Here is a 24977-nt window from a genome sequence, read left to right as displayed (position 1 = left end):
ACCAGACCTCTCCCACTCTTTTCTCTTTAAAGTTGAAAATGGCACAATTATTCTGTTATGCCTCATAAAATAGTAAATTATCTCCAATTACTGTAAATTCATAGTCACAGTAAAAAGCTTGTGTAGAACAACATGTTCCCTATGGTCATCTTAAAATTTATTGCACTGTCATAAAATTATAACTGTGAACAGAACTTTAAAACATGTCTAGCCCATTTTCCTTGCCTCTGGGCAAAAACGAGTTGCCAATAATTCCAGAAAAAATAACTGTCTGAAGAGACGGTTCAACAATTATTCTTGTTAGCTATGGAGTTCAATTAAGTCTATACAGTGACAATTTTTTTTTTACCATAGAATGTATTTGTTAAGTGTTTTCTTATGTTCATATTTAGATAAATTTTCAAAACAAATTACAACTATTTCTTCAAAACAAGTGAATATGCCTGTCAGTGTTTTCATTCCATGAACTTTACAAAGTCGCTTCCATATTCTGCCTTGATGTTTCTGTTTTCATCTGGAGGAGTAAACTGCCTAGGCAAACTTTAACCACTTCAGATTAAATGGAAAAAAATGATTTAAAAGGAGTAGGGGGTTTAGCCTCTACAAGATTTTTCCACAAAGACAAACTGGAAAGCACATCAGCTTTCACTGATGTGATAGAATATGCATAATTTTTAAAAATTATTTTTAGAGATTTTGATGATGAACAATAAAGGTGCCATGTATTTTCTATGGTATTGTGACCCAGACTAACATGTTTTCGTTGCCTACCTAAGCTCCCTTCAAGGGCATGCTATTCCATGATCTCTGGTTGTTCTCAGAGCTTATGAAACAGTTCTGAGATTGTCTGTCAACTAATACATATCAAAACCTACAAAATTTCTCTCTCCACAACACTCTGAAAGCCATCAGGGGCAATAGGGGCAGAGTCCAGTGAATGATGGGTAGCATACAACCATAGGACTTAGGTCTCTGGTGGATGGATGCTTTTGTTATTGAGCACATGGCCTTGGAAAGATGACTTGCCTTTTCTAAACAAATCTTGTTGTAATTAAAATAGAAATAAAAACACCTAACTTACAAGTTAGAATAAGAATTAAGCAAGATAATTTACAGAAAGAAAATAATAATCAAATAAGCTATTCTTCTATCCATATTTGTAGTTATTTTTGGTCTATTTGGAATCCATTGGGGGTGTCAGACGATGGAGTCCCCGAAAACCCAACAAAGCAGTCTGAAGTGATTAATCATATTTACTAGAAGTAGTTCAGGGTTTATACTAGCAAAAAACATGCTCAGTGTTCAGTAGAGTAGGGAAGAAAGTGATAATTAAGCAGACAGCATTTCTGTAGTACTGATTGTTGAGGTGCTAACTCAACATCCATACAGAATCTCTAAAAAAGCAAAACGTTTTTCTCTTTGAATCCTGCTTTATAAATGAGACACAAGTAGTTTAGATACAGTATTACTGTAACAAGTTCAACTTGACTGAAAGAGAATTCGAACCCAGGATTTCTGAGCCCCAAACCAGTGTTTATCCCCTAAAACCAGTCATTGCTCTGTGCCAATTAGGAGAGTAATCTTCCCAAACAGTTACCAGCTTAGCCTTTGCCTTTTTCCATTGCTGAAGCATGTTAAACTTGACTTATTAGAGCATGGTTATCTGAATAATTTCCTTTCTGCTGAATTTGAACTGTGCAAGCATCAGGAGAATTTCTCACTTGTATTTGTATCTCAAGGTCTACACCCAAATCTGACTTCTACCTCTGAAGGGTTGTATGAGTGAGGCAGTTTTCTCTCTTTCTAGAAGAGGGTAGCCTATGCTTTCTAGATTCCTCTGAATCCATAAGCAGTTCTGCAAATGGAGAAGAGTCCATGTAAGAACTAGTGGATAATAAAAATCAGTGAGTGAGACAGGGCACAGTTTTAATGCATTGCTTTACTGAACAAAGGATAAATTCTTAGGTTTGTGAATTGGTTCTTGAAATTCCTGCTATTGGAGAGGTTAATCTACCACTAATATAAAGGACACGCTAGTGGAAGATAGAGGTTCCAATAAAATCATTCAGAGACAGATGAAATTCCCTATTTACTCCAGCTACCATTAAATCATAAAAGATCTGTTTACATTTTTGATATCTTGATTCATATGGAGAAATCCAGTGTTCTTAAGTGGGTTTTCCCTTTGCCTTTTTTTTCTGCCTTAGCATAATGCACTCATTACTTGTGAGGGCCCACAGTACTCCGTGTTAAATTCACCAACCGCTGTTCCGCACATTCCCTCAGCCAATTTATTTCAATTTCCGAAGGAGCAACCAACTCCACAGTCAATGACTGCTGACTGCAGTTCCACACCATCACTCTCTGAGAGTAAACTCAGATCAGGCGGAAAGCTTCTGCATAGGAGCATGGAAGTGATCAATCCCTTGTCAGCAAGACCAACTTCAGGCCTGGTGGACTCTGGCTTCCTCACGGAGTGGAGCGCAATAGGCAGCTCACTGGGTTTTTATATTAAAAAGGAAAAAGAACCAGCAAAATATACAGAAGATGAAATACAGAGCCATTCAAAATGTTCACGGAAAGCAGAAATGAAACCTAGGCTTATCTTGGTGCAAAAATGTTTACCTCTGTGCTGTTTTTCATATAACATATATTTTCATGATCATTTTGAAGAGACCTTGTATGCATGATTTTAAAAACTGTTTTGCATTAGATTAACATATTTTAATTCATTTTCCCATGACACATTTAAAGCATCCTGGTGGATTGCAAGAAGATTTCAAACTAATCATAGGATATGTAGGAGCTAGGTCATATTCAAAACCTGATAGTGACCAGATATCATAAATGCTGATGTTTACTGTTGGATGAAATACTACATAACTCTTGTTATAAGAGCTTAAAACTTGTAATTTTCAGAGTCGGGGGGTTATAGTCTAAATGTTCACAAATTTTCCACAAATGGCTATCATCAACTTAAAATACCTGTGGTTACCGAATAAATTGATACTGAGCTAAGAAACTGGTTTGAAAAATTCATACCACAGAGCCACCTCTTTGCCCATCTGCTCTCTACTCTTTTCGCTGCGTACTGAGTCCATCAAATAATTTAATAATAGCACAAGGTATCTAGCATGGTACTTGATAAGGTTTTTATTCCTGAGCTACATTCTCACTTATCTACTACCTTGCAGTTGTGAATAGCATATAGGAATGAGTCATTCGCTGGCTTGTGTTTGTGTGCTGTTGGTTATACAATGTCACACTGTAGCTAAAACTTTTTAATTTAGGAGTGGTATTTCTAGAAATCTATAAACAGCAGTCTACTGGGACAGATCACAAAAGTTGGGTTGATCATGATCAGAATACATACTTTTCAAGTGCAATATTTTAAAAAGTTGTTCATGAAGGTTGAAATGACAAGCCATGTCATCAATGTCTGCTTGTAATTTTCACGTGCTAGTATTGGTTAGAAAGGCTAATGGCATACTGTCTGTCGGCTCTTGTTTCAAATTCTGGTTTATCACTGCCACTGTAATAAAGAAAATAGCACTGGTACAAAAATCAGAAAGCAGAAAAGGGAGCATTTAGTGAACTACGAAATTTTGAAACAACATAGATGTGTGATCTCTTCTAAGTACCAGAGGAAAAAAATGAAGTAGCTATTATATGAATTTCAAATAATAAGTTGGGTTTTGTCCAAAACTTGTTTTCTGGGGTGCTTAATGTACATATCTTTCTTTAGTTCTAGTTGCTAATTATATACTCAAATTATTTCCAAATCCATTATTTTCCACTATTTTCAGTATCCTAAACCTCAGACCTATTGTGCAATTGCCAACTCAGTATCCCCCTTTACATGAATATTTTCATTCTGCAAATGTCCTCTTTCAAATTTCCTATGCTCCCTGTTCTATGCCCTGCATTTGGTACCATCCCTTCAAGGTAGGAGGACAGCTCATTTTTCTTTTGTCCCTCATGCATGAGATCCTGAATAAATTCCTGAAAACTGTCCAGTTTCACTGGAGAGACCAGCATTCCTTAATAATGTCTGTCCTCATCTCTTGCTATACTCTTCCCAGGTTCTCCCATGTTTAGTCTTAACCACATCTATTCTGAATAACACTTGATTGCAGTCCAAATCTATGAAAAAAATGCAAATTCATCATTTTCCTTTTCCTTTATGAAAACGTCCAGTGAGTTTCCATTTCCAATAGGAAACAAGCTGAGCCCCGCAACAAGCCTTTGTGATCTGACTCCTATTTTCTTCCATCCTTGATCCTTAATTTACAGTCTATACACAAACTTCTAATTTTTCTTTAGTCATAATATTCCTTCATCTACAAAGTATTTCTCTCTACCTTCACTATTTCTAGCTGATTCTTCTTTCTTCTGTAAGATTCAGTAAATATCGCCTTACCAGAACTCCTCCACTGACTCACACTTACAAAAATCTAAAGGGGATTATATTTTGGCAGCTGTTAACTAAGTGTCTCTAGAGCTGATCTGACACTATTGGGTTAGAACTTAGCAGAAATAGGTGCTTGCGAATAAGCTTGAAAACCGTAGGACTCCTACAAAGAGAAATATTCATCTTATTTTGGAAGATTTCTTTACTTCCTAAATTAATTCATCAGTTGTTTTTATGCCCCCTCCCCAAGCTATTACTTAAATAGCTTTGTTCTTCCCTGGAGAAGGATGGAAGCTAATTATGCATTTTCCAAGCACTGAAGGGAAAACCATCATCTCTTTTCTCCTTTTCTTAATCCCCAATATAGCTAGAAGTAGCGAAGGTCCCAACTGCCTTTAAAAGACCTGCAGTGGAGCAGCAGGATCCAAGAGAGTGGACTGGCCAGTCAAGCGAGGCACTGCATCCAGAGGCCTTCCCAAAAGCAAGATTTTCTGCTCCCTCACTCCCAACTCCTTCCACTTGTTAAGGAAAATATCACCACACAAAGTGCCTGGGCTTAGGGGAGAAAAATGTTTAACCAGGCCAGAATGTCCTTCAAGTGGTGATGAAAATTCCCTCAAATCAGAAATAATTAATGCATACTTTTTAAAATTAGTTTCAAAATTTGAGAGGAAACAGATCTTAGAAGAGCTTTCCATGTTTTTTAATTAGTATTTAATAGTATTTCACACTCACAGTATATAATTAAATATAAGTAACACTTTTTTTTTAGTAAAACTGAGCTTGTATTACATGTTTTTTTTCAGTTTTTTTTTTTTTACCAGACACTTTAGCTTTCGTCAACTGGATACATCAGCCAAGAGACATATAAACATTTTTAAAAATAAGCTGAAAATGTCTATCAGCAAGTTATGCAATATTTCTTGAAATTGCTTTAGATTTTTCTATTGTTCTAGAAGGTAATACAGTCAACATCTGATCCAAATTCCTCACTTTTGGTTGAAAATCATAAGTAATAACAGTCCACTTACTCTTGTCATGAGCCAGTCAATTGTCAGCCTTGAAGCTCAAGGGTTCTGATATTGGTAGACATCCCACTGTATGTTGAAAATTCCTTTTAAAAAGCCATCAAATGCTAATTTAGAACTATGAGACAGTGCTCTGTGTGGTAACCTAGATGATTTCAAAATGGTAAAAATCATTTATGTATAAATTCAAATTGGCCTGCACAGAATTTGGAGTCCTTGAGCATCCTCTCATTGTTCTCCATATGTAAATGTGTGCACCAGGGTTGAGAACTAATTGTTTTCCTTGAAATATCTCCCAGTCCATCTCTTCTGCTCTCCCTCTGGCAACCCATCTTCCAGTCCTGAGCATCTGATGTCTTCATTCATATGGCTCGTTGCCCTGCTGAATCCCAGAGTAAATTCAACTTCCAGGGAATACATTTCAAACTGTCTCTTTCCCAGACACTTCTGGAATTTTTAAGTGACTTATTTTGCTCTGTAGAAGTAGACAATCTCATATGTTAACTGAGGGAGGATGATTCCCTTTCTCTGTTGGAGGTCTCTAATATGTGAACAATTTTGAATCAAATGTAAAGGCAGCTCTTGGTAGCATCAATAGATCGGAAAAGAAAGGAAAACTGATACGCTCAGCGCTTTAACTGCTCACCGACTCCAGAAGTGGGGATTCATCAAAGAAGCTTTCCATTTGGCACTTCAGTCTGTGGCTACATATGTTTTTGTGTTAATGTAGGATCAAGGCAGTGACCATTATTGAGCAACCAGTCTCTAAATTTGTGTCTTGAGACACAATAGTGTTACCTAAGACACTATTAGAACTTTTAAAAAGTACTAGAATCCAAGTAGTGTCTGTAATGACCCAAAGACAGAACATATATAAACAAGTCAGCCTTGTATTTGCTTAAATATAAAGAACTTGTCCGTAAATTTATAATGTGCATCATAGTAGATGGAATTTAACCAGCATTTGCTAAGTTCCTGATACATGGTAATTGGATATAAACAAAAATGAAAAGTAAAAAAGTCCTGTTATAATGAAGGGGAACTAAAGAAAACTGTTTTAAGTGTGCGTGTTAGCAGAAATGTTTCCTCCCTATCTTTGCTGTTAGCGCTTGTTGAAGTAGATGTGTTCTGTCTTACATTTTCTGGAAACATTTCTAAAATCTTGCAAATTATAGATCTATATCATGTACCTTGAATATATTCTTATTTCTTCAAATGTCACTACTCATAATTAGGCACAAAAAGCTATAGGAAAGAGATGATATTCCTTAAAAAAGAAATTCAATAAAGAACTTCATATTCCAAGTTAGTATCTGAACTTTGTTATTTTTTAAAAGTCTGCTCAAGATTGACTATAGGACCGGAATATATCTGGCTCAGCTTCCAAATATGATCAGTAAAGCAAGTATTTCTGCTTCCACATATGCATAAGTTTATTCACTTCATTACTTATAAAGTTAAATAAATTTGATTGAGATTTGAAGTGTGATGATATTCAGAGTCCAGAGTGAAGTACGATGATATTTAAGGTTTTGCTTGAGTGTCTCAGAATCTTTGTAAATATTTTTTTCAGTTCTTTTGAGAAATACGGTTTTTGTACTTTCCATGCTGTCAAAGCCTCTAGGCTTTAATTCCAATTATTAATCCAGCTTGCTGTATTTTATTTTATTTTATTTTTTATTGGAAAGATATATATACACAGAGACAATGAAATAGAAGGATCTTCCATCCTCTGGTTCACTTCCCAAGTAGCCACAATGCCGAAGCTGGGCCAATCCAAAACCAGGAGCCATAAGCTTCCTCCAGGTCTCCCATGTAGGTGCAGGGTCCCAAGGCTTTGGGCCATCTTCTACTGCTTTGTCAGGCCACAAGCAGGAAGCTAGATGGAACCTGGAGCAGCCATGACATGAACCAGCACCCATATGGGATCCCGGAGCCTGCAAGGCAAGGAGTTTAGCCATTAGGCTACTGTTCTGGACCCCTTGCTTGATTTTTTAATAAATGATGACACCTCCCAAGTGGTGTGATCATTAACATTCATCATTTTTAAAAGCAATTTCACTGAAAGTGAAGAATTTTGATGTGAGAAGAACTTGGTTTTACAAGAGAAAATTGGACTCTTTTATGGAGACAACTTCTTCAGCCACCCACAGAAATATGTGTGCTTAATTCAGTTTTGAAGAAAAGAACAAAATGTATTTTAAAGGCTTGAAACTGATTTACCAGTTATCTGCATGCCTGACACTAACCAAATGGAGTTTAGTTGAATCCTAGGCAAAAAACCTATCGGAAATTCCCTTCTACAAAGGTGCACCAAAAGATTTAATTAAAAGAAATTTTCTGGTGCAAGCATTTTTGAAATCCTTGCATATTCACAATATGCATTTTAATGAACTTTTGAAAGCTGTTATGGTATCTGTGGTACTTATGTTGATGCCTTACTGTGGATTTAGACCTTTGAGGTTCTCCACTGTTTGTAAAGGTCTCTGTCCGGGAACTGGCATTTTGTGGCCTTGCAACTTGAGCTGCCATGTCCCCTGACACCACTTCTAGTCCTGGCTACTCTGCTTCCACTCTAGCTCCTTTTGATGTGCCAGTGAAATGAGAGTGATGAAAGCATGTGATATTCAGAGGGGAGAGGTGGAGACCATGCTTAACTTCTGGCATTAACCTCATCAGCCCTTGGTGATTTCAATCACTTGGATAGTGAATGAATTCTAAAAATTCCATATCCCTCTCCTTCTGTTACTCTGCTTTTCAAACAAATAAATAAATGATTTTTTCAAAAATTCCTCTTTCTAAAATCAGAGCTAGGCACATCTATGCATACAACAGAGTGTAAATCTAAAATGGTATTAGACAATAGATAAGGATAAATGATCCATTATAAATATAGACTTGATTTTCATATTCCTTAATCACTGCAGAAATCAGGGGAAAGAAGCCTGTAAGAAGCAAAGTAGATACTTAGTTCAAAAATAAGAAAACCTGCCTTTCATGTCCCAACCTGTAAGTATCACCTCCATTCAGTAAATGAAGAAGCTGAAGTTCATAGAATTGACTGATTCAAGTCCATGTTCCAGTCACTGTACGCAATTCTGTTTATTTAAATGTGTGCAAAAACATTCACTGCATAAACCCTGTACTTTTTTTTAAAAAAGTTCACTTTTATAAGATCTGTTTGAAAAGCAAAGTGAGAGAAAAGAATTTTCACCTGCTGGTTCAACCCTCAAATGCTTTCAACTTGAGAGCTGAGCCAGACAAAACCCTGGCGACAGATGTTAATCGGGGTCTCTCCTGTGATTGTCAGTGACGCAAGAACCTGAGCCATCACTGCTTCCTCCTTGGGTACATATTATGTGGATGCTGGATAAGAAGCAGAGACTGTCTCTAACCGAGGCACTTTGGTGTGAGGTGTAAGCTTCCCCAATGGCCGCTTAACCCTGTGTGCATGCACCAGAATCCACTACTTTTATGTATATACTCTTATTATACCTTTCCCCCATCTAGCTAAAAGAAATATCCTGTGCTATGGCTAGTTTTATAAAGACTTATTTTTGCATCTTTGATAATGAAATCCAGCTTAACCTAGTAATTTTTGATAAATCAGATACCAATAAATTAAAATGTTTTCAACAGTCCTCATATTTATTGAGTACACACATACAAACTACTTTTTTGTGATTATCAAATGCCTAGTTCATAAAGCCTTGACAATCAAATGTGGAGTGATTTGATTCTTACAGTCTTGATTAACTTCAATGAAACCGAAGAAGGAAAAATATAGAGATTAAACCAGGAACAAAAAATAAGAGTAAAGATACCCAAGAACTCATATAAAGCAAAAAATATTTTACCTATTTTTTCACCTTTGTCTCTGTGATTCTGTAACATGGGAACAATTAGCATTAGCATGTGTAGAGTTTGATATGACATTTTTATCTTAGTGGAGTGTGTTTCAACAAATTGCTTTATCACAGAAGGATAAGTCGCAAAATCTGCAAGAAAAGTGCGTAGAAGCCACCAAAATGGCAAAAGAACATACCAACTTTTCCTCCTCCTCCTAGTTTAGAAAAATTTTTAAGACTTATTTATTTTTATTAGAAACTCATATCAGATTTAACGAGAGCAGAAGAGGTTATTCCATCTGCTAGTTCACTCCCCACGTGGTTTCAAGGCCCTACCTGAGCTGATTCTGACTAAGGCAGGAGCCTCTTCCCAGTATCCTATGCAGGTGCAGAGTCCCAAGGTCATGAGCCATCCTCTACTGATTTCCCAGGCCATAAGCAGGCAGCTTGATGGGAAATGGAGTATCTGGGACATGAGCCGGCACACATATGGGATCCTGAAGCTTGCAGGGTGTGTTGAGCCAGTTGAGCCATCCTTCTTCTTTGACAAACATTGTAAAGCAACAAAGTGTTCAGAGTTTCCCAGCTTTTCCTAACTATAGAATTATTGTTAAAATTGTCATTCCTCCAACTACTCTCATATCATCATGCACTTTGTTAAAAGGTACTATGTCCTTGAATTAGGGACGTTTATGCTTTGGAAAGTAAGCAGCCCCAAATTTCTGCCTGTATGTATAAAAGCCACACAAGGTGCCTTATGAACTTCCTCTTGGGAAACAAGCCTGTCACTCACCACATTCCTAATCCAGCTTCTTAATTTTCTTTTTAGCACTTGTCACCATGTGGCATATTTCCTGTTCTTTTACTGTCATCCAAACTCCTTAAGAATGAAAGCTCCATGAAAGAAAAGGCTATCTTTTCACTAATTTAATGGCTATTAAATGGGTTACTATGAAGGAGTATTATCTTCTAGAAGAGCAAATCTATAATTAGGTATCAAAGACTAGAAAAAATTACTATTAACATATTTTAAGTATGTAGCTTATATTCCGATTATATGATCCACTTATATAGTCAGTGACAAAAATGTTAATCTATGCAAAATTTGTTATCTAAATAATTCTAGTGAAATAGTCCCTCTGAAGGATTATTATGCGCAGTGTCAAATGATCTCATTAAGGTGTCTGGACACCTCAAAACGGTGTTGATAAGAACAGCTGTAAGGCCTGAAATTTGATTTGATCCTATATGTCTTGGATTAATGTTTGAACAAAACAAGGGTGAACTAAAAACATATAATATCAGTCTGTTATCATTTCAAACACAGATTGTAGTCAGGACGGTGTCTTCTGAAGACATAGACTCTGTATTTGTTTGTTAGCACTATAGAATCTATTTTGGATTTATTAAAACTGACTTTCGGCATGAAATTTAACCCGTAAGCTAATTCTGTGTCATTCTCAATCATGGCTGTATGCTCTTGAATAACACAGCTCATCAGAAGGAGGCTGCTGTGGCTGAGCTGCAAGCTACTTTCAGAACCCAAAACATTGCCTCTCAGTTAAAACTGTGGCTGCGGAAATTTCTCATTATATTCAACACAATGAGTATTGAAGAATTCTATAGATTCAGCTTCCGACAGAAGTAGAGCTACATTAAGCTTAATCTCTTAGAGCCTTGCTCCCATAACCAAAGCTTCTTATGAGAATATTTATCCCAAAAGTGCAATGAAGTTCTGATAAAGAAAATTTTCTTCGTTTTTGTGTATATCATGATAAATAATAGTGCCTCTCATAGATTGTGTTTCTGTCAAGTGACTGCCTACTCCATGCTTACACTGGTTTTGCTCTTAATGTCATTCTGGTTATGAAATATATGAAAAAATAGTATGTTTCAGTCACAAAAACACTTTGATTAAGGAGCTCAGTAACCTTTAAGAGCAACAGCACTGAACCCAATATGGTTTGTATAGTATGAATTTTGCATGTAGCTGTCATGTGAATTTGGAAAATTCATATACTGTTTCCAAAACGGACTCCTTAGCTGTAAAATGGCAATGATAGTACCTACTCAGAGCACTAAGGTTACTAAATACTTTAGTAGTACCAAAGCTTTCATGAATAGTATGTGGAAGAGTGGGCATCAAAATAACAATCCCACAATGGTTTTGTGTCTCTGTTTGCTTTTTTTCTCTCTCTACTTGGGAAGATAGACTGTGGTTGTTTGTATTTTCATAAGTCTTTCATCTTCAACAGAGAGGAAAAGCTAATATAAAAGAACAACTGCTGATTTTGTTAAGAATACTAAAAAGGGCCTTCCTTAGAAATAAATATTGGATCATGTCAAGGGGACAAGTAGTATCAACATTATTAAACTCATCTACTTAATACATATAGTTGCCTTGCCATACAGAGATAAGTTATGTAAATCCATTGATAAGGTAGAAAAATGTGTGAGAGATTACTATTATAGATGGATATGATAAGATTTGATTTTGAAATAGGGAAAATTTCAGTCTTCCCGCCCTTTAGAATTACACTTGGTCACACTTAACTTTTAAGCCTATGTTCTACTGACTGCAGATAGTACATAAATGAGAAACATAAAGAACATTTTCCTAGAAATTCTATATTTTCCAATATAAAGGACGTATTTTACAGTTTGTGTCACAGAATCATCAAAATATATGAAATGCAAGATTTCCATTCATTTTCATTTAAAATGCATCAATGTGACTTTATGTTCTAAAAAAGTAGTCTTTGCTTATATTCTTGAAACCACCTTCTCTCTCCTTCCTTTTGGGGTACTCTGGTGAGAAAATGTTTTTGCCTTAGCAACATGTTAAACTTTAAACATGCTAGCATTAGATATGAAAGCTAGTAAAGTAATGCTGATCAGATAAAATGTTCAAGATTAGATTTGAATCTCACTAGGATGGGTGATTTCTCTTTTAAAAAAAGCTAGAAATGATTTTCAATGTTTCATCATAAAGAAATGATAATTGTTTAAAGAGGTAGATACATGTGTTCTGATAATATATTAAACAAATTATGCAATATTGAGGAATAACAGCACCCCATATATATATATATACAATCTCTGTACATTTGATAAAATATCTTGGAATTTTGCAGATCTTTTTCAGGAACCTTTTTAAGAGTAGATAAACTCCCCTTAAACATAAAAAAAAAGCAGAAACTCCAGGCTGTACGTGATAGAAAAACTCACCAGGAAATGCCTTTTTTCAGAGTAGAAATCTGGAAGAAAAGATAAGATCACTTGTTCACATTCCATCATTAAGATTTGCTTTACTGAATTTAGGATTTCTCACTTATAATACCAACTCAAAATGTACATGTCATTTTCTCCAGACCATGCCATATTCTTTTAAAAACAAATTTATTTTTGTTGGAAAGGCAGATTCACAGACAGGAGAGATAGAAAGATCCTCCATCCACTGGCTCGCTGCCTCAGTGGCCACAAATGGCCAGAGCTGAGCCAATACAAAGCCAGGACCCAGGAGCTTCCTCTAGGTTTCCCCTGTGGGTACAGGGTCGCAAGGACAAGGGCTGTCCTTGACAGCTTTCCCAGGCCACAATCAGGGGGCTGGAAGGGAAGTTGAGTAGCTGGGATATGAACTATCACCCACATGAGATCCAGCCATATCAAGGTGGGGACTTCAGCCACTAGGCTACCACTCTGGGCCTAATCTTACCATATGCTATCCATGCAAGTTGATATATCAAGGTGAACTTGTACAATTATGAAACTAGTGATGTTTGGTCATGAGTAAAACCCATTGTCTTTGACACCAGACTCTCATGACTTCTGACAGCATCTATCGATGTGCAGCGCAGTAATTTTTTGTCTTAGAAGTAGGCCAAAATCCCAGCCACTTCATAGTCTTTAACACACATCACTATAGCAAGAGCACAACAAATAGTCATTGTAGTAATGCAGTGCAATCCGGTTGAGTCCTGGAAAGGACGTTGTATAGAATTTGGAGATGCCCCACACTGCAGACTGAGATCCCACACTCTGGTCCTTGGTCTACTCATATACAAAATTATCAGAGAAGAGGTGACCTTCAAGGTCTTTCTAACTGCAAATTATTTTGAATTGTGATCATTTGAGTGTATTCCATTATACCGCCTCTTATTCCCATTAGACAGTTGTATATGTATGTGTACACACGAAAACTGAAAAATCAGGATACTAAAGCTAGGAAGCCTCTTAGAAATTATATGCTTTAGAGATTTCTAATTTCTCATTACTTCAGTAATTATGTTCTGATCAATCATAGAGTTCTTTAGAGAAAATTTGGTGATTTAAAGCTGCTTCATGGAGCTTTAATTTTGAATAAATTTTTAACCCATTTTGACGTGTCATAGAACATTCTGCACATGAAAATATGTTATACACCAAATTCTAACACGTGTAAGACCAATAATGAGTTAATAATATATTTATTACTCTTACAAAATGCAAATTTTATAGATTTCAATTTCTAAAATAACACTGATAATCATTTATCTTAGTTGTTCCAGATGGAAAGGTAAAAAGAACAAATCGTTTTGCCAGGATTATTTCATCAATCAAGTAGTTACTACTAATAGAAATATTAGTATAATAAAAGAGAGATAATTAAGAGGGTTAACGGCATCAAGCTAGTTGCTTGTTTCTGCTACTATGAGGGTTTAGTTGAAATATTTGCTCCTTTTAAGTGGAGATTTGAGTTTTGCTTAATTTTTGTTTCTATGGTTAAATGCTAGCGTCCTTAGGAGTATGGTTATTCAAGTGGTGTTTGCTACCAATTGAAACGCTATTAAAGTGTTCCTTAGGTGTTTCTTCCTTGGCATTACTAACCTCAAGATTAGGTGATAAATCTCAACTTGGAAAGATGCCGTCAATGGAAAAGAGACACCAGTGAATGGCAAATGGAAGAAACATATGTGCAAAATATAATTTAAATATTGTGTTGGTATCTTAATGATGAAAACAATGGCAGTAATTTTATTTGAAATACAAGCCATGAAAAGAATAATGAGTTTTGGAAGGAAAATTATGAGCACAGTTTTAAAAAGGTAAAGCTTGAAGAGACAGCAAAGCATCTGATAGAGATCTCCAACAGAGGGAGCAGAACTCCAGAGTGATACCTAGCTGCAGTTATGAGTCTGGTCGTGTCCCTGGATTACTGACATCTGTGTTAGAATTCTTCTGTTATTCTAGAGTCTGGAAGTGTCACCCGTGCTCTAGATATTCTGCCATACCTTCCCCTAAAATTTCAGCATTTTGATTTCGCTATGACTCTGGACTTTGCCTCAGATATCACATAAAAGTTTCTATGTTGTAGGATGCCAAACTCAAATCTAACCTCATTTTAACTTGGAAAGTTTTAAAACACTGTTGTGTATATATAAACTGAGTAATCGTCTTCCTTTACCTGAGAAATATGTAAGCATGAAAAAGAAATAAATCATTTTCCTCCATCAGCACAAGTAATTCAAGTTCACAAAAGCGTATTTGAATTACTGTAAAAGCAAAGGAGCCCTGACAATTGCTGTTTGATTGTAGGAAGCATCGCATCATCAAAATGACAAGGTAAATGCTGAGGAACACTTTCCAGAATGTTGGAAGAGTTGACTGGGTATTCAGCAGAAGCTAAATGAAAATGTCAGGGTGTCGGTGAAGATTTTGCACTTTGTACACTCTGACGATTGGTACATAGCAAGATTTGATTGTAGTTTCACAAAAGTAGGAAATGAAACTCTCCAAGACATTGCCCATATTGAATACAAAGAGTGCTCCTTCATTTTGCACTGAACTTATTTTTTAACTTATTATTTTGGGAATGATACTTTTAATTTGTATTATAGTAAAAGGCTTAATACTCTACTAAAGGAAGTGTTCAACAAATGAAAAGCAAAAATCTCTAGTGTGGCAGGAAAATGGACAAGTGCTATCAATAATAATCAAAAGATGTTCAGATTTACCCATATAAAGTAAAATTTCAATCAGTCCTATTCATCACATTTCATTCGTTTAGACTACATATTTCTAAGTTTATTTAATTATAAGTGTAGGATAATTTCAAGCTTTTCTCACGTACTAATAAATGAGTAGCAAAGGTTTAATGAATAGGTATTATGTGCATATCCTTTGACACAAGGTAGAATGGCTGAGACCAATGGTGAGGGAGGGTAAATTCATTTGTTAGTCACAAAGTAATAAATGTTCCATCATGAGATGCTTAAATTCTGGGAATTTGACATTCAGCATGATGACTAGACTTAATAATGTACTATGTGTTTGAAATTAGCTGAGAGATGTTCTCAGTACAAAAATAAGTGGTAGTTAAATTAGGTAATTAATATGTTAACTAACAGCCATCATTTCACAGTGTATAAATAAATCAATCAACTATCTTTTGTATACCTTAAATATATATGATTTTATTCATCAATTTTACTTTGAAAATGCTGAGGGTAAAAATTCATCCAGGACTTCCAACATCATGATAATCAAGGCATTTATGAAATATTGTTTAGTAGGTTCCTGTTAAAATTCAATTTCATCAATTCCTAAATTAAGTTACACCTTTTTGGCATAACCATCAAGATAAATAAATAGTCTGCTACTTAAGAAATAAAGAAGACTATGGTGTAATCTTGTCACGTAGGGAACTAATTTTGATATTCATAAGTGATTATTCAACAGGTCATTTTGTGACGCGGCACAGTGGGAGAAAAGGGTGGAACAACCCGGTAGGTAGACTTGCGCATCTAGTTTTCAGTGGGAAAAGACTTTCACACAAACATGTTTTCATTCAACTCCATGCCTTTAGTTTGGGGGCTACAGGACACAGGGGTAAGTGGTTGTAGGAGAAGGCATATTCTTCTGCAATGTGTAAGACTGCAGAAGTCCAGGAACTTCCCAGGGGTAGAGTCTCTGAACAAAGCAGATCTTAGTGAGAGTATTTAACATTTAAAAAAAAAATTAAAGAACCAATTAAAAGCTTTTGCTTCCTGAACCTGGGAAAGCAAATCAAAGTGACAAGCTTTCACTCAGTCACATCATTGCTCTATAGCTGGTCAACAGAAGTGCAGCTGGGGAAAACATTGCCTGGGATCTTCCTATGTGCCTGAAGAAATTTGTTTTAGTATAGACTGTAAAATATGACTGTATTTAGATTAAACAGTGCGGGCCCAGTGCGATAGCTTAGTGGCTAAATCCTCGCCTTGCACATCCAGTTTCCTGTATCAGCCTGCACCATTTCCCATCCAGCGCTCTGCTTGTGGTCTGGGAAAGCAATAGAGGATAACCTAAAGCCTTAGAACCCTGAACCCACATGAGAGACGCAGAGGGAGCTCCTGGTTCCTGGCTTTGGATGGGCTCAGCCCCGGCCATTGTGGCTACTTGGGAAGTGAACCAGTGGACAGATCTTGTTGTCATTCCTTTTCTCTGTAAATCTGCCTTTTCAATAAAGATAGGTGAATAAATCTTTTAAAAGGAAATTAAAATAGATTAAGCAATACATTTTGCAATTTAACATGTAGATATCGTGGTGAGCATTTGGAGTAGTGGTTAAGTCATTAATTATTTGGTACTCCAGCAAACCAGATTAGAGTATATGGTTCAAGACCCTATTCCTTGTTCCCAGTCCAACCTTATGCTCATGCTTGCTCTGGAAGTTAGCAGATGATGACACAAGTAATTGGAAAATTACCTGGAAAAAATGGAAGACTGACAACCCTGGATATTGTGAACTTTAGAGGAAAGAATCAGACATGGCAGATCTTTCTGTATCTAGGCCTTTCAAACAAAATGAAAATGACTAAGTAAAAATTTTAAAATAGTAACAAAAACGGCTTCTTAAACTAATACCCCTGATATGTTTTTTACTTTGTCACCATGCTGTCTTTAAGATACCCTTGAAAATACTGAAAACTAAACCAAGTATAAAACTAAGATGTTCAGTTCATTTCATTATAGGATTGTACTTCAAAATCATTCAGCTTTAGATAAATAGAATCCAATTCAGCTATGATTCAGTACTTTACTTCTTTATCCATTCTGTGTCAAATTAACCCTTTGTTGATGTTGCTGATCTTCTCCGGAGAGGCACTCCTGTATTTGTGTGCTTTCTGAATGCTTCCCTTTCCTATCCCCTCGCGCAGATCTCAGCCATCATGTTGTTAGCGGATATTTATTCCAATCCTCCAAGCAGTCACACATAAAAATATGATCACAGATATCCATGGCCTTTCTGAATCTCTAATACCTGCTGACTTAACTATCATGTCATTCATACTTACTTACTTCACGATGACAAGATGAGCAACATGAATAATTAATGTTGATTCCCCTGATCTTGCTCATAACCCATATAACTTTGAGTACTGCTGATTGATAGAGAATACTTTACCTATGAAGCTCTTTGACATTTAAATATTTAACTTCAATTTCACAGCTCGCAAAATATGAAGTGAATACACAAAAAGAACAGCTGAAAAAAAAGCAGTAATTTAAAATAATTACTTGAGATCTTAATTGAACCAATAAATTTTTAGGGAAGATTCAGAAAAGTAGCATTAGACATTTAAGTAATAGCATCATATTTATGTTCTCAATCTCATTTGAAAGAGGGATGATCATTATTACTATTTAATAAAAATTGAACAATGTTTTACTGAGTATCCCATATGCAATAATAACCATTACTAGTAGTGTACTGGTGCTTATGATGCATTCCCACAATTTTTATAGAGCTTACACTGCCTCCATTCACTTCCTCTCACTGAACCACAGCTCTGTTAATTTGGTCAGATTACTTAATCTGAATATTCCTTTCCTCATTTCAAAAATATGAACTTCATCGACATGATTGAAGCAGGACACATGTAGTATTCTTTGTATTATAATCACTATTTCCCTATCACTTCTACTTTTACCTATTACAAAGTATTTTAATAATTTCTTTTTCAGAACAGTTTTAATTAATAAAATAAAAATGTGTTGAGTTCCCATATACGCCACATCTAGCTTCTCCTATTTTTACCATCTTATATTAGCATATATATGAATCATATGTGTATGAATACATATATTATATAAACACATATGTGTGTCGCATATACTAAACCACATCCAGCACATTTTTTATCCAATTTGGAGCAGGATAAGCATGTGACAATGTCTGTCCTTCTGTTCCCAAATTGTTCATAAACATGTTGTAATGGATTTGCAATTATATACCGCTTCTGGTAGGCAAGGAAGAGGAGAGGGGTTAGCAGGGAGAGGGTGAAAAACACATCAACCTGGATAAAGTCCTTGCATTTTGGAGTGTGTAGAATCTGTCAGACACAACAGGATCAGATAGAAAGTATATGGCTCTTCTCTTGAGCTCCCCAAGGGACTATGAGCTGCCAGACACTTACTCAAAGGAAGTCTCTGATGGTATTGAAAAAATAGTTCAATTCTTGCTAGCTTCAGTTTTTGTGTCCAAACATGAGTCATCTAACAACGTGCCAAGTAAACTTAGGCTATCATCCTATGTTCTTTGCTTAAGGAAACATTTACAAACTTTAAACTCAGCAGGTTCTATACCATCTGATCCAGGAACCACACATCATCTCCTGGTGAACAGAGTGAAATCAGATGTCTATAATATCTTCCTCTTAAATTCTGGTATTTATACAAAGTATTTCCTACCACTTTTTGAATGCTTTTGTTCTGTAATCTAGTCTGAGGAGAATGCCAGATTTGCTACCCTGAAGCAAACTCAGTCTTTTCCTGTGTGCCAAGTGAAGTGGATTCTATGAACAACTTAATGCTATTGAATCCAAGTCTACCTGACTTACTAAAATGCATACCTCATTACCTTGCAGTCAGAAGCGTCTGAAGTTCTTACCAAATGCCACATTTCAGGTCATTTTCCTAAATTTAGTACTGAACCATTATCTTTTAGAATGGGATTGAAGAGTCATTTTCAGAAGCTTCCAGGTGACTTTTGTGCATGATGAAATTTGGGGAACATTATATTACATCCTGGTTGCACTGAGTGCTATGTATCAGTGTGGTACATGGGGCTCTCTTAGAGAGGCTTCTGTTAACATAGTGCCAATACCATTTTCGTTTACCACTCTTTGCAAAAAAAAAAAAAGAAAATCACATCATTGATCTCCAACACTGTGTTCATCATGAAGAATGTAGACCACGTTTTTCCCCCTTGCTCTGTATCTCGAGTTTTGTTAAGACAAAGCTGTTTTTATCCATGGAAGCAAGCATGTATGCCATCTGTTTCCCTTCAGATATCAAAGTTCTATATTATTTTTCATTCAGCAACAAATATTTATTTCTTCCTTCCATATGCTGTTTATTCAACCCCCTCTCCTCCCCCCACTACATAGCAACATTGTAGGATCAGATTCAATCTAGACGTTGTCACATCACTCTAGCCTTTCTGCTTCATTTTTTCCTAATTTAGATACAAAGACTTCATTTATTCATATGTTATGTCACTCTGTGTATTCCTTATTTCTACATAAAATGTACCACTGTGGAAATCATGAATAATGTGTGTTTGTATACTTGCCGTACCTTAGCTTACTGTATAAGCACAGGAGACATTGCATATGGCTTCATATATACTTGAATGAATACCTTAGCTAGAATAAGCTATTGATTTTTTGTTTTCTTCCATTTATATTGTTCTAAGGGAATGCCCTTGCACTTACTTGTGTAGCTAGCTGTCTTATGTGAAGCATAGCAGAATTGCTGAAAGTCAGACAAAAATGAGTTCCTGGACAATTTACAATAATCATGCAAGGTTTTGCTTAGTTTGTTATCCCCAGAGAACCTCTTGAGCTGTGTTGGGATCACTGTTTAATGATTAAGGCATAGACAGTGCTGGTCAGTGTTACATCTTAGGGATTCCCAGCCCCGCCCGTGGTCGAGCACTTATGTGGAATTCCAAAGCTGAGGTCACTTTGTCGCCAAGTAACCATCTCATCTTCACTACTAATGCTCTAACGCCACTGCTGAGCAGTTGGGAAGTTAAGCTGTGTTTTTGTTTTTGTTTTTATTACCATGACTTGAAAATTTGCGTGATTTACTTTTTGTGGAGGTGTGCTTAATGTGTTCATTTTCTAAAAGAAACTTAAGACAGAAATAAATGTAGGCTGTCTGAAGAAGGTAAAGTAGCCAGGGGAAAATGAAAAATAAGTCAGCTTACATGTGGACCCAGCTAGGGAGACTTAGCACCACGACTTTTGATTGATCTCACATGCTAGAAACTAGTCCCTTGCTAAGATAGATGGAATAGAAAATTTCCATTTGGCAAAATGCTAGCAGGTGGAGAAAAATTTGATCAATCACATGCAAACGTTAGTGAAATAAGAAGCAATAAGAAATCCTAGCAGCGTATCACGATTTCCTGTAAACTTCCATCTGTCTTTTGAACAGCAAAGTAAAATGACTGTCATTGCCTTTAATCACTTGAGCAAGAATTCTTTTCAGATTTCTATCACTTGTTGAATATACCTGTGTGTGAACCCAAGATTCAGATTTCTGAATCAAAGAATAGTTTATTTGCGGGATTTGTGTCAGCTGAAGAATGCTTGAAGGAGTATTACTTTTCAGGCATACTAGAGCTGTGATGCTGTATGTTGTGTACCTGCTAAGGGAAGAGATCAAGCTTACTGTTGAGAGCCAATATAACAAAACTGTAAATCCCGGATCATGTTTATGTAATCCTGTAGGTCTGTGATTTTGAGAAAATTATCACATTTTAAAAAGCATGCTTGAGTAGAAAGTGTAAGAAATGGTTTTTTTCTCTGATGAAACTCCAAAGACAGATTCTTAAAAGCAGATCCTATAAAGACCTATTCATGTTGCTAGGACAATTGTTACCATAGGAACAATGCTACCAGAAAGCATCCCCTATACACACACAGCACTTCACCTGAAAAGTAATTTAATTAAAATACCTGGGAAATTATACAACATTGCCTTTTGCGTTGTATATGTGGCAGAGCTGATTAAGCCCCTCATTTAGGTGATCATGGGTAAATTTACTCACCGATACTTTTCATTGGTTTTTATCTCCACCCACTCACTCTGTTACATGGAAGTTTTGTCTACCTTTGTCATATTAGGAAAAAATCCTTAATATTCTGAATTCAACTGTCATTTCTGTCGGGAACATTGAGTCATAGCACTGGTGGGTGCTCATCCCTGACAGGGCTGCCATGATCAAATAAGAAATCTAAGAAAGTGTTGGCCCTGCTGCAGCTTTAATTCATTGATGCACCCACAGCCTAGCCATTTTTTCTTCAGTATTATTTTGAAAACATAAAATCGGAGCAAATAGCTGTCACCTGTCCTCAAACTCCATAAAACGTGCCTTCTTCAGGTTGTCACTGAGACTCACGTACTCTGATCAAGCTGAAAAAGTTCAGCTCAAGCCACATTGGCTGCTCCACTTTGTGTCTAACAGGATTAGTTAATGCAACTTTGTTGTCTAAATAATTCATTACAGGACAACACAAGTTACAGGTGTCTCTGAAACCAAAGGTGCAAGTGTGAAGTCAGAATTGAAGTGTTAGCATTTTACCAAAACACAAACTAGGACATGCATTCCCATGCTATTTTTGTGGATGTGTGTAGATTCCCTGAGATACTGTAAAGTGGGGTGTCAATGAAGCACCCCACATCGAGCGCAGGAAGCACCTGCTAATGGCACATCCTTCGTCACTGTGTTGACGTGCCGTTTCCTCCAAAATCAGCTCATTTGTTTTACTCTGGCCTTAAATACTTTTCAAGTCTATCAGTAGAGTATGCCATCTCTTATTGCAACTGTTTAATAGATTGGCAGGGCATCAAACTCATTTCTTCTGACTTCCAAAAGCAGACCAAAAAAATCATCAATAACACCTTTTAAGGAAGAATACATTTTAATAAATGAACCAATATAAGATTAATGGGGGAAGAAAAGGAGAGTTCTGTATTGCTACTTTGCAATCATTTTAATTTCTATAAATTTAAAACTATTTGAAAATAAGATGTTTAAATGATTTGCATTAAAACAATCTATATCACACATTTTGATTTATGGATCATAGATGTCAGACCTTGGAACAGAATCCTCCCCCTGTTATTCTTCAGGTAGGTGCTCCCTCTTTTTCTCATCACTCAGGACAAAACAGATTTGTGGTTTCCTAAACTCACAATCAAGTAAGGAATTGGAAGGAAGTTTTTGACCTGATGAGTGAGAACGCTTTCCAAGAATACTCAGCACCAAGGTGGCCCAGCAGCAAAGCTCATGATTCTGGATGACTGAGATAGCCTAGACCTCTAAGTCTGCCTTGCTGCCTTGCTGTGTAACCTTTCACTTGGGGCAACAGCTGTTGACCAGTGTGGAAAAGACCAGAACACCAGTCAACCTGCCTCACACAGTGGCTCCTTTTAATTCTCAAGGAAACGGCCGTAGGATAAGTTTCTAATAAACTTTCATTTTCAACTAGTGAGAATTCTGTTTTACAGGGAAGAAATAGCCTTGTTTTCTGTCTGTACCACCAAAATATAAGTACTGTTTTATCCCATTTCGTTGTAGCCAGAGGGCTCTGTTTAAATTTTGTTTCACGTTTCGTTTTCCATCCTGTGCATTGCTTTGTTCCCTCAGGAGCACAAGTGTCACAGTCAGACCTGAGTCTGGATCATTTGCTCTTTCTCTAGGCATCACACAGACTGCGAGAATTGGGTATCAATGTATCTTTCAACCTCAGTTTCAAGATGCAGAAAATTAAGAACAAAATTCCATAATATAATACTAGAGCAGATTAAGCTAGATAAGCATATAAAGTTGGATCACCCAATATCTGGGATATAATTACTCAAATTGTTTTTTCTATTACATTATCTACAGAGCTGATTAAAGAAAAAAATCAAACTCAAATTCCTATTTATGACCAATTTTACTTGGATTTGTTTCTCAGTCACTTGTAATAATTATCATTTACAGATATTTTTGTTTTGAAATCTAAAATGCATTCAAATTTCAAGTTGATGTGTTTTTCATTTTTGATAAGAGGGATAAGCCCACAAAACAATACATACATTGCTTTTTGAAAAACAGAATACTGCTTTTAGAAGCAATGAACAAATTTGTTTATCATAACTCAAGGGGTGCAGTGTGGAGAAGTCACAATTTGCTGACAGCTGAAATAAACAAAGTCCAACAAGTCATCAGTTTGGCTTGCCTATTCTCTGCCTTCTGAGACATTGCCCAGTCTTTGGTTCCAGCATCTGTCCCAGGTAGTACGTCGTCTCAGTTTCCTCTAAAACTATCTCATGATCAATAAATCTTACTGTCACAAAGATTTCCCAATACACAGGCTACATATATTTTCCTTTCTTTCCATTCTTTCTACTTAAGATTCCTAGTATTCCCAAGCTATCTTAATTCTGCCTGTCAAACCTCTGAGTATTGGATGGCCAACAGTCATTTTCCTTTAAATTTATAATTTTCTAAGGATGTTCTCTTTTGTTTGTTTCTGCTTTGCTCACTCCATGAGTGACTATCTTATTATGGTATAATTTTGAAACCCCTGCTATTTGTTAATGTAAACATCTGTTCATTAGAATGCTTTAAAAGACAATTTAATCTTAGCCTGTGTGATATACTGGCATGAGTGTAACTCTCATCGCAATCTTAATTAAGCCTTTTTTTTTAAATCAATCTAGAGATGGACAAAATTGAGATATCTGAGATACAAATGTTCATGTACATGGTTCACCAGCTGAAATCTTTGAGCTGATTCATGTGTTCTGTGTCTGTGTTGTGGTTAAGAGCATATCACAAACTGTTTTGCATATAGTAGTTGAAGGTAAAGTAGTGCAATTGACTGAATTAGAAAAAATAAGTACTTTTAGAAAACCCTATAAATTGGAAATGATGAGACAAATAGCAAGTGGGATTCAACTAAACTCAACTTTTAGATTGCAATTTTGCAACTAATTATTATGCTGTAATCAGTAGAATTACAGAAAGTCTCTGGAAGCTAAAACAATCATCTCTGAAGAAGATGTTACTATAAGAAATGCCAGTGGAGGTTACATTCTTATTGTTATTCTCTGCTCAGTCCTCCCTCACTCTTTTTCATTCTGTTTTCTTCATATAACCATTTGTCATTCCTCACTGTACATTGTAATTGTGCTAGTTTAATTTCCACTTTCTGACATGGACTCTGTTGTCAATTGGTATTTCATATTCCTTAACATAAAATTCTGTATCAACTTTCAAATGAATATTTTATAGCACTATGTAATATTTCTCTTGGGTTGCATCTTTATTGATTCTTTTGCACGATCTCAATACATTTTCTCCATATAATCCATTACACATGTAATTATTTCTTGTTTTAGTATCAGAATCTTCAGCTAAGTTGTAGGCTTCATGAAAGAATCACCCTGTTTTGTTCAGACATTACAGAAACAATGCTGTTCTGAAAGTATTAAGCAATCTGCTCATTCTATTCCCCAAAATGCTTAGATCATAACAAATCCCATAGTTTTCAGGATGTATGCCATTCATTACAATATGCATTACCTAACTTTGTAAAATTACATGGCTTTGATACATTTTCATTATTAGAAATTACTTTTTTTCTGATTTTTAAAAAGAATTACATT

At 36.0% G+C, this 24977-nt stretch overlaps 1 protein-coding gene across 1 annotated transcript in view; it reads left to right on the top strand.

The window, feature by feature from the left end:
• Window positions 1-24977, top strand: part of SYT1 (synaptotagmin 1) — a 399219-nt gene that overhangs the window by 118431 nt on the left and 255811 nt on the right. Inside the window, exon 4 of the mRNA XM_040981245.1 lies at window positions 1234-1239. The gene's annotated coding sequence lies outside the window, so the exon portion shown is untranslated. The remainder of the gene's footprint in view (window positions 1-1233; window positions 1240-24977) is intronic.

The sequence above is a fragment of the Ochotona curzoniae genome, unplaced genomic scaffold, assembly GCF_017591425.1.
Source record: "Ochotona curzoniae isolate NIBS_2020 unplaced genomic scaffold, NIBS_Ocur_1.0 contig_1014, whole genome shotgun sequence".
NCBI lineage: Eukaryota > Metazoa > Chordata > Mammalia > Lagomorpha > Ochotonidae > Ochotona > Ochotona curzoniae.
This window is presented reverse-complemented; position numbering and strand designations above follow the sequence as displayed.